The sequence below is a fragment of the Tachyglossus aculeatus genome, chromosome 4 (genome assembly GCF_015852505.1).
Source record: "Tachyglossus aculeatus isolate mTacAcu1 chromosome 4, mTacAcu1.pri, whole genome shotgun sequence".
NCBI lineage: Eukaryota > Metazoa > Chordata > Mammalia > Monotremata > Tachyglossidae > Tachyglossus > Tachyglossus aculeatus.
In genome coordinates, this window is record NC_052069.1 from 101,824,449 (window position 1) to 101,843,723 (window position 19,275).

At 44.2% G+C, this 19,275-nt stretch overlaps 1 protein-coding gene and 1 non-coding gene across 2 annotated transcripts in view; one reads left to right on the plus strand and one right to left on the minus strand.

Moving 5' to 3' along the window:
• The window catches only part of SCAI (suppressor of cancer cell invasion), a 73,165-nt gene that overhangs the window by 12,058 nt on the left and 41,832 nt on the right, over positions 1-19,275 (plus strand). The gene's annotated exons all lie outside the window — the stretch shown is intronic.
• Positions 17,153-17,290, minus strand: LOC119927964. Its single transcript, XR_005450927.1, has one exon. It is a non-coding gene; the product is annotated as a small nucleolar RNA SNORA7 (small nucleolar RNA).

Here is a 19,275-nt window from a genome sequence, read left to right on the forward strand (position 1 = left end):
AGGCAGGACATTGTCCCTACATTGGCGTGTGCTGCTTATTACTCATCCCCTTAAGGAGCCCAAGTGATGGGCTGTAGTGGATGACAAGAGGTGACAGAGCAAGTGCTACCCAGAAAGGTTGGAACAGTCAGGTTGATCCAGGGCTAAAGTCTTTCAGGGCTCAGGCATTCGCACGAGCACTGGGTAGTCTCCAACGGTCAACGGACAGGGCTAGCACCAAGTTACCCATGGGATGACGTCTGTAGTTGGAAAATGAATCATTCTATTTCCCCCTCTCTTTGAAGCATATTGTTAGTTTTGACTTTCTCAAAGCATTTTCAGCAACCCCTGAAAGTGTTCTGTTCTCCCTGAACACGATCTTCACCACAGGTCAATATTTGCAGGTTTTTAAAAAGTTTCAGATAGTTATAACAAACTGGTGTCAGGGGACAGATCCGTTAAGTAATATTAATATCCAGAAGAGCTGACCTATAGCCCTACGGATTCAGTGCCAAAGTGCTTGCAGTGCCTGTAAACTTATCTTGATTTCCTGGCTATTCAGAGGTCCTATTTGTATCTTTGACTCTTGGCTTCTGAAATGTCTGAGGAATGTTCCTTCCCCCACACTTGACTCTCCCTCCAGGAAGTATTATCCAGTGTATCATCCCACATTCCCAGTCACGCCACCCTATCTGCCACCTCGGCACTCGTGCATGTATTCATTTGTGTGTATCATCTTTACTTATTTATCTGTTTTTAATGGCATTTGTTAAGCCTCCCCCTTTTAAACTGTGAGCCCACTGTTGGGTAGGGACTGTCTCTATGTGTTGCCAATTTGTACTTCCCAAGCGCTTAGTACAGTGCTCTGCACATAGTAAGCGCTCAATAAATACGATTGATTGATTGATTGATTAAGCCTCCCCCTTTTAGACTGTGAGCCCACTGTTGGGTAGGGACTGTCTCTATATGTTGCCAACTTGTACTTCCCAAGCGCTTAGTACAGTGCTCTGCACACAGTAAGTGCTCAATACATACGATTGACTGATTGATTGATTGATTAAGCGCTTACTATGTGTCAGGCACTGTACTAAGTCCTGGGGTAGATATTAAGTAAAATATTAAATATTATTATTATTATTAATCATATTGAGCGCTTACTGTGTGCAAAGCACTACTCAAGGGCTTGGGAGAGTACAGTATAACATCAATTAGTAGGTGAGCTCTTTATGAGCTGGGAATGTGCCACTTACTTGTCTTGTTCTCTCCAATTCTCAGTGTTGAGTGAAGTTTCCTTCACTCCCTAACAACGTGCAGTGAAAACAAGCACAATGACAAAACTGATGTTCTCAGTTTATCCAGCCTGCCGAAGTGTGTTTGCAACAGCCCTCAGTGACAGCCACATATACCCCAGTGCACCATGCGTGGGCTAACAGTGGTGGGGAGAGGACTAGGATGTGGTAGCAATGGCATCAACACCTAAATTAAGGTGGGTAGGAGCAGTAGCATTTATTGAGTCCTCACTTGATGCCGTGCGGTACTAGGCACCTGGGAGATAGAGGATTCAGAAATAACATGTTCCCTACCCTGTCATGGCATGTTCATGTGTGCCAGCACCCTCCAGCCCCCCTCAGTTCATGAAGACCTGAACCTCCAAGGGGGAAGAGGAGTCGGGCTATATCATCCCCCGCTACCCCAAAACGGGCCCTTCTTTGTTTGCAGGGCGAGTGACAGAGGAGAAGTTGATCCATGGACTATTGCAAGCCTAAGTAGAGTAGGTAGGGATATTATGGAATTAAAAAAAACAACAACTAGAAACTGTAGAATATAAACTGAACTTGATCTCTGCCTTATGGGTCAGGATTGTTCCAACGACATTATCTTTGGAACAGTTAAGTAGAGCGATCTTAAATAGGAATGATTACCGTATATGAAAGGAGCAAGGAAAGGACAGCCCCAGTGATGGGGTGGATGTAAAACGTTCTCGGAGGATACGTGGCAAATGAGAACACGCTTTCTTCTGCGTTTGGCAGCTGAATCTGAAGAGGATGGAAGTACATCCAGCTCTTCTAAAGTGAGGGAGTTATGTGCTTGCAAAAACCGACGTTGAGGGAAAGCTGTCTCTGTAGTCGCCATGGAGTCCAAAGCTGTGCGCGTGCGTTCATAGGCATATGCCATTTCTTCCGGCACCGCAGCTTTTTCTCTCCAAGCCGGTTTGCATCGTCGGACGAACATTCCCTAATTTCCTTATAATGTTCCAGCCAAACCATGCAGTGATGACAGACATTCTGGCCAAACCGGGAATATAGCAAGCACAGATACCAAACTGGGACATTGGTTAAGCGCTTACGATATGTCAGGCACTGTACTAAGTGTTGGAATGGCCAGAAGATAATCACCTCTGAAAATCACTGGGGCTCCCAGTCTAAAGAAGCGGAAGAATAAGTATTTAATTCCCACGGGGGATTGAGGGGTGAGGGAACTGAGGCACAGAGAAGTTAAAAGTGACTTGCTCACGGTCACTCAGCGGGCGAGTCGCAAGACCAGGACTAGAACTCGGCTCTCTCGTTCCCAGGCCTGTGCTCTTTACACTCTGATGTGCGGCTTCTCGTGCGGCTTTAAATAGTTGGTACCAGCAAACACTCCCCACCCCCAAATTTTGATGTTGCCTGGTGGAAAGGGAACAAGATTGGGAGTCAGGGGACCTGGGTTTTAGTGCCCGCTCTGCCCACCTCACCTGCTAAGTTACCGTGGGCAAATCACTTCTCTGCACCTCAGTTCCTTTCTCTTTACAACAGGGATAAAATACCTGCTTTCCTCCTTAGACTGTGAGCCTTGTGTGAGGCCTGGATTGTGTTCATTCTGATCATCTTCCATCTTCCCCAGGGCTCAGCACAGGGTTTGGTTCATAGTGAGCTGTCCAGTTTATTTAGCCATTTCATCCTGACATGCTTGTACTATTACGTGTAATATCTTTTTGTTCTTCCGCTATTTTTAAACCATTTATGTATGCCTATCTTCCCGCCATGAGACTGGCAACCCCCTGAAGACAGTAAATATGGCTTTCGCTTCTGGTGAAAGTTCAGTGCTCTGCACACAGAAGGGGCTCAGTAAACACCATTAATTGGTGGGTCACATTTGGTTATGTTTGAAGACAGTCTAGCTTCCTTGGTCATGATGAATTTCATCTGTTAATCACCCGGTGGGGGGGAAAAAGAATCTAGATTCCTCAGGATTGGATTCATCAGCCCTTAGTTTTATGCGAGGTGCCTTTTCTCCATTTTCTGAACAATCCAGTTGAGTAACAAGGGAATTTCCTTTTCTGTGTACTCAAGGATTACACGGAAGTGTAGCTCTGTGCCAGCATTAGCTGTCCCAGTTCATGCTATCATTCAGAAACTTTCTAGGAAACAGAAGCATTTTAACCTCCACATTTAAAATTCCACTGTGTTCCCTTAGGGTTGGAAAATAGGCACTTCAAGCATTCTCCAGTTGGTTCTCACGTATTCAGTCGTATTTATTGAGTGCTTACTGTGTGCAGAGCACTGTACTAAGCATTTATTGTACTGTTGTGTATAATATCTTTGTGTTCTTCTTTCTCCCGCTATTTTTAAACCGTTTATATGGTTTAACATATCCACACAAGGGAGCAGGACACTAACCAGATGTCAGGAAATCTTCCCAGTAATTGGATCCAGGATTTTGTAACTAAATTTCCGACTCGACTGATTTGCTTTGAAAAGCCACAAAAAGGTAGAGTGGGCCATAGGAGCCCACATTTACTTTTCATTAGGCTAATAAATCGGAGATTTGGAATGAAGACTGTTTATTTTGTGCTCTGAAATTCCACTCATTAAGCAAATGAAGTATATTTGCAATAGATCAAAGGCAAGGGGCAACATCTTGGCAAGCCATCTGTGTTTCAAATATCAGCAGACCTTCTGGGCCAGAAACGATTACACAGAGAGCAGTGTGAGGTGGAACTGGTAGAGGGAAATATCGCCTGTTCACTGTGGTGCGGTGGGTACGACGAAGTAGCCGGAGATGACACAAAAGCAGATCTTTAGAGAATCAGCATGGAATTAGTGGAAAAGAGCACGGTCTTGGGAGTCAGGACGCGGGTTCTTATCCCGGCTCCACCACTTGTCTGCTGTGTGGTCTTGGGCAGGCCACTTAACTTCTCTGTGCCTCAGTTACCTCATCTGTCATGGGGATTAAGACTGCGAGCCTCACGTGGGACAAACTGATGATCGTGTATATTACCCCATGCTTAGAACAGTGCTTGGCACGTAATAATAATAATAATAATAATAATAATGTCGGTATTTGTTAAGCGCTTACTATGTGCCAAGCACTGTTCTAAGCGCTGGGGTAGATACAAGGTAACGTAGAAAGTGCTTAACAAGTACTGTAATCATTATTAATATTATCTTTCAAGAAAAAGGAAATTATGCCCACTTTGCTGATTACCTCTGGAGCATCTCCATCCCCGAGCCTCTCCGTATTCTCCCTCCAATGTTATGACGGGAAACTAAACTGCCCAGCTGTGGTTTAAATCCTGGGAGCCATCGATATTTGTGTCTTCAGAATACCCAGAATCTTCATAAGAGATATTTTCCTTTTCCCACTGTTTCGTTGGGATGAACCATTTCATTTATCACGAGAACCGCTGCAGGCTCTGGATTGCCCTGTCAGGGGACTGATTTTTTAAGGGCTCATCTTGGCCTTGGAATGTCTAGTTGAGCAGTGTTCAAATAACAGAATTCGTAGTCACCTGGGGAGTTCAGTCCATAGCCCCGCATCATAAGACGCCTCCCAAATGCTGGTGATTCAAAGGCTGAAATGGAGAATGATTATCGGAAAAACAGGTTGAGAGGGGAGCTGAAGGACCCAATTTAACCTATCTTAGGGAAAACAAAATGAACTTTCACTTACTACTGGCTTTGAGGTTACACTTTGTCACCAAGAAGCAAAGAAGCACTTTCTCCTCAGCTTATTCAGACCAACTACCTCTCCTTGTGAGATATTAGAGGGAGCTAGAGCCACTCCTTTAAACTATTTTTTAGTATTTAATTTTTTACTTTTTGTACATCTTTCTCTTGTTCTCTTTAAGTAATAAAAATAATAATTGTGGTTTTTGTCAAGCCCTTACTATATGCCAGACACTGTTGGGGTGTGGGGGGGACACACAAGCAAATCAGGTTGGACACAGTCCCTGTCCCACATCGAGCTCACATTCTTCATCCCAATTTTACAGATGAGGTAACTGAGGCCCAGAGACGTGAAGCGACTTGGCCAAGGTCACACGGCAGGCAAGGGGCAGAGTCGGGATTAGAACCCACGACCTCTAACTCCCAGACCCGTGCTCTGCCTAGTAACCCAGGCTGCTTGAGGTTCAATACTTGGGGTGGGATTCACCTGCCAAATTTGCGAGGGAAGTTCTGAACAAGCCGTGAAGTTGAGGTAGTGAAAAAGATGGGAAAAACGGTGTCCGTGTTGTAATGTTTTCTCCAGTAGTGCTGGTGACGGAATAAAATTACCGGTGGTGTTATTATCGGTAACAATAATAATAACGGTTGTAGTGTTTGTAAAACATTTACTTTGTGCCAAGCACTGTGCTAAAGGCTGGGGTAAATAGGCAGTTCGTACACAGTCCCTGCCTCGCATGGGACTCACAGTGTAAGAGGGAGAGAGAACAGGTACAGCGTGACTCAGTGGAAGTAGCACAGGCTTTGGAGTCAGAGGTTGTGGGTTCAAATCCCGGCCCTGCCAATTGCCAGCTGTGTGACTTTGGGCAAGTCACTTAACTTCTCTGTGCTTCAGTTCCCTCATCTGTAAAATGGGGATTAAGACTGTGAGCCCCATGTGGGACAACCTGAGAACTTAGAGCAGTGCTTTGCACATAGTAAGCGCTTAACAAATACCATCATTATTATTATTATTATTATTATTAATAAACCCCATTTTACAAATGAGGAAACTGAGAAACGGAGAAGTCAAGTGACACTCCTAAGGCAGGCAAGTGGCAGAGCCAGGATTAGAACTCATGACTTTCTTACTCCCATGCCTGTGCTCTTTGCACTAGGCCCTGCTGCTTTTCCAAACAGAAAAAGGGAACAATTTTCCAGATCCAGAGTCTCCCAAACGTTGTACTTTTTCTCCAGCTTTCTAAATCTTCAGCAAATGGGAAGCTGAATAATAGCCTCGTGCTACTGAAGATTGAAATGTCCTTCCAGGGAAGATGGCAGTGTTATGCCTGCCTGATGTTTCTCTTTTTCCAGTGTGACTATCATAATGGGATTTCTCCATGATTAAAAATAACTTCTTGTAACAATTGTGCATAATTAGTTTTTTTTTTTCATCCCACTGTGAAAGATCAGCACATCAGGGAAGGCGCACAGAGCCCAGAAAGGAAAACCCAAACAAAGCAAAGAGCATTTCGGTAGTAACAGCTCTTGCATGTAGTTCCAGCAGTATCATAAAATCAAAACGTGGTTTGGAGCAACCTTACCAATCAAGTCTCATAGTGGCAAGACAATCCAAAGCACAAGTGCTTGCTGATTCCTAGTTTCCAGGGCAACGCAGCTTTTCACTGCAAATGGAAAAGTACTTGGGATTATGTAAGGCAGCCGTCCGAGGCGTCTGTGTCGCCATCCGCAGTCGCTATCAATAATAAGCAGGCCGCGTGGAGGCCTCCTAGTACATCAATCAATCAATCAATCAATCGTATTTATTGAGCGCTTACTATGTGCAGAGCACTGTACTAAGCGCTTGGGAAGTACAAATTGGCAACACACAGAGACAGTCCCTACCCAACAGTGGGCTCACAGTCTAAAAGGGGGAGACAGAGAACAGAACCAAACATACCAACAGTACATTACTAAGTGTTTGACATCGAGAGAAAATAGATAACCAGACAGAAAGCATTGGGGGTCTATGGGAATGTGGTTTTAAAAGAGCAGCGCAACAAGTAGAGAACCGCATGTGGAAAGGAGCCATTAAGTCCTCTGAAAATGAAGATGCATTGACAAAAATGCAGGATTCCCAGCACGCCACTCATCACCGAAAAGACTGACGCTCAGAGAAATGAGCCTTCTTAATATTTTCATCCCAGATGTGGCACTGTGGTGATCCCCTGTCCCAAAAGGGGAATGACTCTGAAATCAACCATCTCCCAAGCGCATAGCGCAGGGGTTTGCGAATGATAAGCGCTCAACGAGTACCACTGATTGATTGATTTCTACATATTAGAATGTGAACCATCCAGGTTTGCTCATGACTTTAACGAGATCCTCAACACATACCTTTCAGGGCAGGTGTATAAATGGGTGTTGACCAGTTATCTTCCTTCCATCGATCACTCTGTAATATTTAGCGAGTACTTACTGTGGGCTGAGCACTCCACTAAGGGTTAGGGAGAGTATAGTAGAGGTAAAAGACATGCTTTCCGCTCACAAGGTGTTTATTGTAGGGTAGAAAGACACAAAGCGATATAAAACTGGGTGGGAGAAGATATGGAAAGATGGCTAAGTGAATAAATAAGTGGTTAAATAGCACTTTAGACTGTAAGCGCGTGATGGGCAGGGATCACGTCTACCAACTCTGTTGAGTTGTATTTCCCCGAGTGCTTAGTACTGTGTTCTGCACTGAGGAAGGGCTCAGTAAATAGCATTTTTTGTATGATTTGTAACAGAGTCAGCCCAGCCTCCTAAACTGAAGATCCGCAAGCCAAGAAGATGGTGACCCAGGGTCTCAGCTTGAAAGTGGCAGAGAGCAGACATTCTTGCGGGAGGTGTCGGGCAGTGGCAGCGGGGAAGCAGCGAAGAGCCCGGGCTTGGGAATCAGAGGTCATGGGTTCGAATCCAGGCTCCGCCACTTGTTGGCTGTGTGACTTTGGGCAAGTCACTTCACTTCTCTGTGCCTCAGTTCCCTCATCTGGAAAATGGGGATTAAGATTGTGAGCCCCACGTGGGACAACCTGATCACCTTGTATACCCCCAGCGCTTAGAACAGTGCTTTGCATATAGTAAGCGCTTAACAAATGCCATCATTATTATTATTTATTATTCACATGGGAATAACTGGCCCGACTCATGAGAGACGCCACCTCGGGCCAGTGGGGTGACAGTGGAGGACTTGGCTTGGGCAAGTGTTGGGGGCTAGGTGATTTGGGATAATGCCGCTGTCCCTTCGGGCATCTTCCTTCTCTTCATCTTGGCTGAGCCCACTGTTGGGTAGGGACTGTCTCTATATGTTGCCAACTTGTACTTCCCAAGCGCTTAGTACAGTGCTCTGCACACAGTAAGCGCTCAATAAATACGATTGATGATGATCTTGGCTGCTAGGCTGCCACTTCCTCTTCTGGTGGCTCCTCTCAGGGCTCAGGCTGCTACAGAAGTGGATGGAAGCACTGCAGCTGAGAAGCAGTGTGGCCTAGTGGATAGGGCCTCAGAAGGACCTGCCTTCTAATCCTTGCGTGCTGTGTGACCTTAGGCAAGTCACTTAACTTCTCCGCGCCTCAGTTACCTCACCAGTAGAAGAGGACTTAAGACCGTAAGCCCCATGCAGGACATGGATTGTGTCCAATCTGATTAGTTTGTATCTACTTCAGCACATACTACGGTGCCTGGCACGTAGGAAGTGCTTCGCAGATGCCATTCGTTCATTCAGTCGTATTTATTGAACATTTATATTCCCCAACAAAATGGCTAACGTTGCTTGGATCAAAGCACGGCAGTTTCAGGCAAAGTTAGGGCTTAAAATGAGGACGTGGCACAAAGCCATAGCGGTGCGGGTGTTGGTGGCTGTGGTAATGGTGATGCCCTGGGATTCCTATTGCCGATGTCCTCGTATGGCAGTCGCCGTTGCTGCCGCTCGGGTCTTACTTCCTCGAATTTCTTGAGGGCTGCAGGAATGGGGGGTGGGGGTAGTGGTCATTTATTCTTCCCTCTCCCTCATTAGAACTGGTGAACAGGCGGATGACTCTTCTCCACCCTGCTCTTCAGAGTCAACCCAACTGCCACACCCCCTTTAATGCAGTCCAGTAGCCCAGCCTAACCTCCCATTTTTCATGACCGGTCCGGCCACTTGCTGCCTTTAAGGAGAACTGATTCGTCAGTCTGCCTCCCCATCGATACTCCACCTTTGGAGTCAATCAGTCAGTCAGTCAGTGGTATTTATTGAGCACTTACTGCATGCCGAGCACTGTGGTAAGTGCTTGGAGAGTACAATACGAGAGGGTTGGCGGTCATGTTACCTGCCCAGGAGGAGTTTGCGCCGTGCCAACCACGAGGAATGTCAGTTGTCATCACGCGACCCACTTTATTGGGGATCCAGAACACAGACTCCACGACATCCAATAGGCCCTGCAGGAGACGGTCCGGCTGGCTAGCCACCACTCTGAATGATATTTTGCCCACCCAGGCCATTTTCCTAAAATTTCATTGCCCATATGCCTTTCCATTACTCCAAAACATCCATTGGCTGTCCCCATTCCTCTCCACCACAAGCAGGCACTTCTAACCACTAGTTTTAAGACACTTAACTCTTTCCTTTATATCAATCAATCAATCAGTCAGTCATTCACTGAGCACTTACTGTGGGCAGATTAAATGTGAGACTCGAGAGTGAGCCGTCAAAGTTGTGACCTTTGGAAGAGAGGACAGTAGTGTGGTTGACTGTGAGGAGAAAGGTAGATGAATCTTACGTCAGTCTAAAAACTAAGAACGGATCCTATCAGGGCCTTGCTGCTTGTATAATCTATGACTAAATTATTTTGGGCATCCTCACAGTCTTTGCCCCGAGAGTTACTTCAAAAGGAGGTAAAAAGACAGCCATTGTCTGGGGGTTGGTTTAGATATTTACAAATATTAAAACAGATCACTGCACTAGATCCTTTATTGAGGTCATGGTGAACATCGTGCCCCCCTCCATCCCCCCCTTCTTACCTCCTTCCCTTCTCCGCAGCACCTGTATATATGTATATATGTTTGTACATATTTATCTATTTATTTTACTTGCACATATCTATTCTATTTATTTTATTTTGTTAGTATGTTTGGTTTTGTTCTCTGTCTTCCCCTTTTAGACTGTGAGCCCACTGTTGGGTAGGGACTGTCTCTATATGTTGCCAATTTGTACTTCCCAAGCGCTTAGTACAGTGCTCTGCACATAGTGAGTGCTCAATAAATACGATTGATGATGATGATGATGATCAGGATTCTATACCTATGAAACTGGCATACATCAAAACGATGGAGAAGTCTGGGTGGAAAAAATGGACACTTCTGACGTTACCCGCTATCTTAACCTTAAAATGTGTAGCTGTGATCGCATCATCACCCCTGTCAGAACTTCCTCAGTTCTTCATTTGCATCAAGATCTCCCTGCCCCTCTCGCAGGGAACTATCTTGGATTTTAGAATTCCACAACTCAGAGATTTCTTTTGTCATCCTGAAAAACAGCAGAGAGGCTGGGAAACGGCGCAAGACCAAAAAAATTGAAATTGGTGTGAGATAATATATCTTATTGCTGTTTTCTCTGACAAGAAATATTTGCAGAGGATCATAAAGCTGCTCACATTCCTAAATCAAGAGAAACATAACAGAGGAGAGTGTGAAGTCTAACCATTAACGTACTCATTGAACTTTAAGGAGACAGTTCTCTCACCTCCTACAAAGCGAGATGAAGCATTTTAGCCAACTGGAATTATATTTATGAATTTACCAACTTTGTTCCATTGGGCAGGTCTATAGCCAACTGAATAAATTGAAAATGACCAAGAGTTCTTTGTCAAGAATGCTGCATTTTGAAAATCCCCTCAAAGACAGTTTTAAAATGAGAGCTGGATCACATTTCCTCGGGAACAGAATCCTTCAAATATGATCTGTAATCCTAAGAGATTATTTCTGTTTACCTTGACTCTGTATAGCACTTTCATGTTTTTCCCAAGCGGTTTCACATCCTCTTATTTTATCTTCACAACCCTGAGATATTATTATCCCCATTTTTCAGATGAAGAACTAAGGTACAGAAAGTTTAATTAGCATGTGTGACGGTCAGTGGAAACAGATCTACGGTAGGGCCCAAGATTTTAGATTTCCCAGATCAGTGCTCTTTCTCGTAGATGCCACTGCTTCACAGTAATAATTATTTAGGATGGAACTAATTGCTTCAGTGAACCCCCTTATAATGTACAGAATGAGGTCCAGTAGAAAGTCTGATTCCAAGAAACCAGCTCTCTCATCACCCCGATTTGACTGCTACAGAAATTAAACACATTTCGTAAACCAGACATGAGTGCAAAAAATCCGTCAGGATTTGTGATGCAGAAGTGAAGCAAAGTATTTTATGAAACGTCTCTGGATGCTGCCCAGAGAGACCAGAAAATTGCTTTTGAAGCAACCACTCTCTTCCTTAGACATGGTAAGAGGGAAGGCGCGAAGTATTTCTGCAGTTGATTTGGCCAACTGATTTCTATGTTTATATTTGACAATTGCGGTCAGTTCTCTTGTAATGGCAGGTAGCATTCTAGTAGAATTCTGTATTAAGGAAAACTCACATTTTGATAAGTAGCCCATATTTGATGCTATATACATGTGCACAACCGTTTTTTCCAACATCACTCTCCGGATAGTCACACATTGTCAAATGGCTGATCTCTAATCCTGCTATTGCGATGAAGCCAAAATATTTGGTGAAAACACATGTTGGCAATCAGTCAATCAATCATTGGTGTTTATTGAGCATTTATTCATTCAGTCTTATTTATTGAGCGTATTTATTGATCAATCAATCAATCGTGTTTATTGAACGCTTACGGTGTGCAGAGCACTGTACTAAGCACTTGGGAAGTGCAAGTTGGCAACGTATAGAGACAGTCCCTACCCAACAGCGGGCTCACAGTCTAGAAGGGGGAGACAGAGAACAAAACCAAACGTATTAACAAAATAAAATAAATAGAATAGATATGTACAAGTAAAATAAATAAATAAATATAGTAATAAATATGTACAAACATACATATATACAGATGCTGTGGGGAAGGGAAGGAGGTAAGACGGGGGGATGGAGAGGGGGGCGAGGGGGAGAGGAAGGAGGGGGCTCAGTCTGGGAAGGCCTCATTCAATAATAACAATAATAATAATAACAATAACAATAATTGATCATGTTGATCAATAATAACGATGGTATTTGTTAAGCACTTACTATGTGCAAAGCACTGTTCTAAGCGCTGGGGTTGATACAGGGTAATCAGGTTGTCCCACTTGGGGCTTACATTTGTAATCCCCATTTTCCAGATGAGGTAACTGAGGCACAGAAAAGTTCGGTGACTTGCCCAAAATCACACAGCTGGTAAGTGCCAGAGCTGGGATTAGAACCCATGACCTCTGACTCCCAAGCCTGTGCTCTTTCCAATCAGTCAATCAATCAATCGTATTTATTGAGCGCTTACTGTGCAGAGCACTGTACTAAGTGCTTGGGAAGTACAAGTTGGCACCATATAGAGACGGTCCCTACCCAACAGTGGGCTCACAGTCTAAAAGGGGGAGACAGAGAACAAAACCAAACATACTAACAAAATAAAATAAATAGAATGGATATGTACAAGTAAAATAAATAGAGTAATAAATATGTACAAACATATATACATATATACAGGAATATAGTGGAATATACATATATATTCCACTAAACCAAGTGCTTGAGAAAGTACAATGCAACAGAGTTGGTGGACATGTTCCCTGCCCACAACAAGTTTACAGTCTAGAGGGGGGGACAGAATTGCCTTTGTTTATTTATTACCCTTTGTGTACTTAGCATTCTGCTGTGCTGAGGGTAACAGTAAAGCAATGACTTGCCACGACTCTGTTAATATTCAAACATTAGTAGACAAAAACATCAGTAGTACGACAGCAGATACAGCATCATACAGCATCCCTTCCCCGCAGCACCTGTATATATGTATATATGATTGTACATATTTATTACTCTATTTTACTTGTACATACCTATTCTATTTAATTTTGTTAGTATGTTTGGTTTTGTTCTCTGTCTCCCCCTTTTAGACTGTGAGCCCACTGTTGGGTAGGGACTGTCTCTAGATGTTGCCAACTTGTACTTCCCAAGCACTTAGTACAGTGCTCTGCACACAGTAAGCGCTCAATCAATACAATTGATAATGATGATGATGATCGTACAGCATGGCCTAGTGGAAAGACCATGGGCCTGGGACTCAGAGGACCTTGGTTCTAATCCTGGCTCTGCCGATTGCTTGCTGTGTGACCTTGGGCGAGTCACTGAACTATGCCTCAGCCCTCCTGTTCTCCCTCCTACTTAGAGTGCGAGCCCCGTGCGGGACCAGGACTGTATCCAACCTGATTAACTCGTAGCTACCCCAGTGCTTAGAACAGCGTTTGATACATAGTAAGCACTTATCAAGACTGTAAGCTCGTTGTGAGCAGGGAATGGGGCTGTTATTTCTTATATTGTACTTTCCCAAGCACGTAGCGCAGTGCCTTGCACACAGTAAGCACTCAATAAATATGATTGAATGAGTGAACAAATGAATAAATGCCGTTAAAAAATAGATACATAGACCATAACAGTAAAACACTAGTAGAACACTAGTAAAACAGTAAACAGTAAAACAGTAAAACATTAATGTTGTCTAGGATTGATTGGTTTGATCAATCAATTAGACTGTGAGCCTGTAGACTGTGAGCCCACTGTTGGGTAGGGACTGTCTCTATATGTTGCCAATTTGTACTTCCGAAGCGCTTAGTACAGTGCTCTGCACATAGTAAGCGCTCAATAAATACGATTGATGATGATGACGATCAAATTCAGGTCATATCATTTTAGGAAACTTCATGAAGAGGGTAGGTTTTTAATTAGTCTTTTGAAGGAAGAGGGAGAGGTGGGACTTGGTGAAGAGCATTTCTGGTAATATCAGTCTCAAGAAAAATCAGTCAATAGAATATAGTTTGTACATTTTGGATGCAGAGCCCCATGCTAAACTCTTGAGAGAGGACAGTAGAGTTAAAAGACACGATTGCCGCCCTCAAGTAGCTTTCAGTCTAACAGGGGAGGCAGACACCAAATAATTTACAGATAGGAGGAAAAATAGAATGGAATGATGGATTTGATGGATGGAAGCAGCGTGGCTCAGTGGAAAGAGCATGGGCTTTGGAGCCAGAGCTCATGGGTTCGAATCCCGGCTCCGCCACATGTCCGCTGTGTGACCTTGGGCAAGTCACTTCACTTCTCGGAGCCTCAGTTACCTCATCTGTAAAATGGGGATTAAGACTGTGAGCCCCACGTGGGACAACCTGATCACCTTGTATTCCCCCCCCCCAGCGCTTCTTTGCACGTAGTAAGCACTTAACAAATGCCATTATTACTCTTAGTAGAATATGTTAATCAGGATGTACAAAAGCCCTCTGGGCAGTTTGTGAGTGAGTAAATACTCAGTTGTCACGTTAAGTTGGAGCTGAAGCAGGGGTGGTGGCTTTTTTCGGCCAGGGTGAGGAGTGAGCGGAGGGGAAGGGATAAGGGCTGGCCAAAAAACTCCCTAGAGGTACGAGAGAAACAAGATTGAGGAGGGGATTTCCCTTCCTCCAGCTCACGTGAGGGCCAGAAACTCCCTCCATGGACAGGTTCTGGGCAAATATCGTCCTTTCAGAGAGGTTTGAGTCTGGGTTCTGTGGTCTGCCTGGAGTCTCTCTAACCCCCAATGCGGTGCTCACCTGCCCTGCCCGGCAGTCCTCCGCTGAATTGCTTATAGGTGCAATCAAGGATCCCTCTTGCTGATTCCGTGTGTCTTCAATCGATCGGTGGTATTTATTAAGCACTTACTATGTGCAGAGCACTGTATTAAGTGCTTGGGAGAGTCCAATACAACAGAATTAGCAAATATGTTCCCTGCCTGCAGTCTAGAGGGAGAGGCAGATTGGAGTGTAATGTAGGAGGCCATAAATTAGGCAGCTCCTTGGATCCAGTTGTTCCAAGGTTTCATTTTGTGTGGCTTTTGGGCAACAAATTGATGCCAGAGAGTGGATAGGTAATGGCCTTTGGGCAAGAGAGTTGGGAATGAAGGATGACGAACACCTTAGCTCGGGGTAATGGGGAAGGGGCCGGAGGGGCTGGTATAGGCAGTTAGGGAAGAGGGGAGCCAGTCGGTGGGAGAACTTGCAACTGATGACCAGGGATTGCAGTCACCATGAGTGGCAAGGGAGAGACACGGACACATTGATGCTTGAGGAAGATGAATTTGATTGTCTCAAGATGTCTGGCGAAAGAGAGAAAAAGAGTCAGTAAGGTTGCAAGAAGCCACGTCAGACTCCTCTAAAAATTAATTGTTAGCCTGCAGTAAGTTTAAGCTATTTCCCCGGTCCCCGACTAATGCACCTGACCCTTTTTTCTTGTTTTGATGTGGATGAAGTAAAGGTCTTTGGAGTCAGATTTCCTTTTCGAGGTTTGAGGCGGGTTTATGAGCCGCCTGTTCAAAATGTAGGTACCTTTGCTCAATGTGAAATCCAAGGTTATTCAGCTTATGGGGGGAATTATTGGGCCTCATTTAATTTAATTCTATGGACCATTAATTTCCCATCTCTGCTGACAGAAATAATGGCCGTATGATATATTCAGTCTCTGAAAAGGGAACCAAATCCTGACTGGTAGAAAAATGGGTTCTTCTCTTTTCTGAGAACTTCAATCCATTTCAGACTGTGAACACAATTTTAGTGATTTGTGTGTCATTTTTTGACCCTCCTCACTAACAAAGTAGCCAGAGAAGTTTATACTGAAACCAATAGAAAATATCACAGAAGCAACCGATAGCTAAAGGGAAATATGTTCAGCAGAATTTTTAGATCCAGATTGAGACCATGTTTTTATAAAACAAAAGGCATTTTAGACAACTCTGGAGAATGATTGGGCATCTGAATGAAAATCAGTCTTGTCTAGTCAGGAAAATATTGATTATTCACAGATTATGTTTTGGAGTTAATGATTTTGTTTCAGTAGTGATTGATTCAAAAAACAGACTAATAGCCAGAGGCTTGAGAAGCTGTCAAACGACTGCTGAAATAATACTTTATTAGAACAAAAGCAAAAGTGTAGAAGGAGAACCTTTCCTTACATAGTTGCTCTTTTTTTCTTGGTCATTTCTTGAGCAGCAAAGGAAAATAAGCAAAGAAAACTTCTAGGTTTGTATTCTGAGTCCAAAGTAATATCTTTGTATGATGGGTCTTTCATGCCTGTTGGGAAAGAAACAAGAAAATAATAATAATAATAATGGTATTTGTTAAGCACTTACTATGTGCTAAGCACTGGGGTAGATATAAGGTAATCAGATTGTCCCACGTGGGATTCACAGTCTGAATCCCCATTTTACAGATGAGCTAACTGAGGCACAGAGAAGTGAAGTGATTTGCCCAAAGTCACACAGCTGACAAGTGACGGAGCCAGGATTAGAACCCATGACTTCTGACTCCCAAGCCCGGGCTCTTTCCACTGAGCCACAGTGCTTCCATGTGTGTGTAGGGTGAGGGTGCGGAGGGGGGGAAGGATGTCTGTGTATCTGTGTCTTATGTAAGTTTTAGGATCTTCTGACTTTGGGGGGCAAACATATCCCATGTGGAAAAACCATAGATTCAGCAGGAATGCCAATTTATTACTCTATTTATTTATTTATTTATTTTGCTTGTACATATCTATTCTATTTATTTTATTTTGTTAGTATGTTTGGTTTTGTTCTCTGTCTCCCCCTTTTAAACTGTGAGCCCACTGTTGGGTAGGGACTGTCTCTATATGTTTCCAACTTGTACTTCCCAAGCGCTTAGTCCAGTGCTCTGCACACAGTAAGCGCTCAATAAATACGATTGATTGATTGATTGTGTGTGGGGGGGGGGTGAGAGGGAATTTGTGGGAGAGGCAGTGGGAGCTATTGTCTTGTCTTATGCCGTCGCGTCACTTCCGACCCAAAGCGACACCACGGACACATCTCTCCCAGAACACCCCCCCCCCTCCATCTGCAGTTGTTCTGGAAGTGGACCCGTAGAGTTTTCTTGGTAAAAATACAGAAGCGGTTTACCGTCGCGCCTTCTGTGCAGAAAACTCGAGTCTCTGCCCTCGACTCTCCCATGCCGCTGCTGCCCAGCATGGGTGACTTTTGACTTGGAGAAGATTGCCTTCCGCTCGCTAGCCATTGGCCAAACTAGGAATGGAATGGGTATGCCCCTGCTTGACTCTCCCTCTCGTAGCCAAGACTGGTAGAGTACTGGAAACTCTCCAGCTGTGACCCTGAGAGGGGAGTGGGGGCTATTATTCCCATTGAATTGGACCCATGGGGCAAAAACATTAGTTTCCACCCCACTTCAGAAAGAGGGATAGCTGGAAACTGAACCCTTGAAGGAGTCAGCTCCTCACTAGCTGACTTAAACTGACTTAAACCTCACCTTAAGCACTCTGATACCCCAGCCCCACAGCACCTATGTAAATATTCTTGTTCTCTACTATTTTCCCTAGCCCTAATTTACTGAAATGTCTGTCTCCCCCTGTAGAGTATAAGCTTCTTGTGGGGAGGGGGTGCATCTACTAACTCTGTTGTATCATTCTTCCTGCTTAGTACAGTGCTCTGAACACAGTAATTGTGCAATCATATCATTTCTCAGGTTTCAACAAGGGGCTAAAGTTGATGGAAATGTATATGTGGCAGTTGATGATTCACCTTGAATAATTAATTGGTCATTCACTAGATATTTTGTCCCCTATTAAGATTATTGGGTTAAAAGGGTTCTTTTTATTTTAGCATATCATGTAAGCTCCTTGAGGGCAGGGATTGCGTCCACCAACTCTACTGTACTTTACTCTCCCAAGTGCGGAGTACAGCACTCTGCGCACAGTAAGCATTAGGAAAATAAGAATGATTGATCAATTGATCGAATGACTGACTTTTGGCTACACCTTTCCATTAATCAGTTGAATGATGTATTCATTATTTTGGGCCTTCTGTATGCGGGGAACTGTATAAGGGGCTTGGAAGAATACGTTAAAAACAAAAGACAAGGCTCCTAACCTTGAGGTGCTTACGTTCTAATGGGGGAAACAGAGAGAGATAAATGGTATACAGTGGGAGCGGGAGGATGCCGCTGGGAATAGTAAGAGGATGAAGAAATGAATAGTGCACATAAATGTAAGTGCTAAGGGTGGCCAAAAATAGTATTTGTTAAGTGTGTCCAACACTGTTCTATGCGCTGGGGGAGATACAAGGATATCAAGTTGGACAAAATCCTCGTCCCATATGGGCCTCACAGTCTAGTAGAGGCAACAGGTATCCCCATTTTGCAGATGAGGGAACTGAGGCACAGAGAAGTTAAGTGACTTGCCCAAGGTCACACAGCAAGCAATTGGCAGAGCTGGGATTAGAACGCATGTCCTCTGGCTCCCAAACCCATCCTCTTTCAACTAGGCCAAAGCGCTCCTCTAATCTCTTCTGACCCTGGACTGTGCTGTATCCAGACAAATACATGTTATCAGCAGAAGAGTCCTTAATTCTACCATCATGTTTTATCTAAAGGGCATAGTAAAAACACACCCTGGCCACCTCCTTGGCCATATGGGTGTATTTGCATGTATCCCCTTCTCTGGCCCTAATTCAATTCGATTCAATTTGTATTTATTGAGCACTTACTGTGTGCAGAGCACTGTACTAAGCGCTTGGGAGAGTACAGTATAACAATAAACAGACACATTCTCCGCCCACAAGTTTATAGACTAGAGGGAAAGATAGACATTAGTATAAATAAATAAATTACAGATAGGGACGTAAGTACTGTGGGGCTGGGAGAGGAGATGAATAAAGGGAACAAGTCAGGGCAACGCAAAGGGAGCAAGTCAGGGCGACACAAAGGGAGTGGGAGAAGAGGAAAGAGGGGCTTAGTCCAGGAAGGCTTCTTGGAGGAGATGTGCCTTCAGTAAGGCTTTGAAGGCTGGGGGAGAGTAATTGTCTTTTGGATTTGAGGAGGGAGGGCATTCCAGGCCAGAGAAAAGATGTGGGCGAGGGGTTGGCAGCGAGATAGACAAGATCGAGGAACAGAAAGAAGGTGAGCATGTATTCTTATCATTACTGATATTTGCTGTGTACCTTCAAGAATCTAGCCCTCTCATTTACCTCCTAGCCCTGCTCCTTAGGAACACCCCAGTCCACAGAGAAGTGAAGTGACTTACCCAAGGTCACAAGGTAGGCCTATGGCAGAGCTGGGATTAGACCCCATATTCTCTGACTTTTTCCACTAG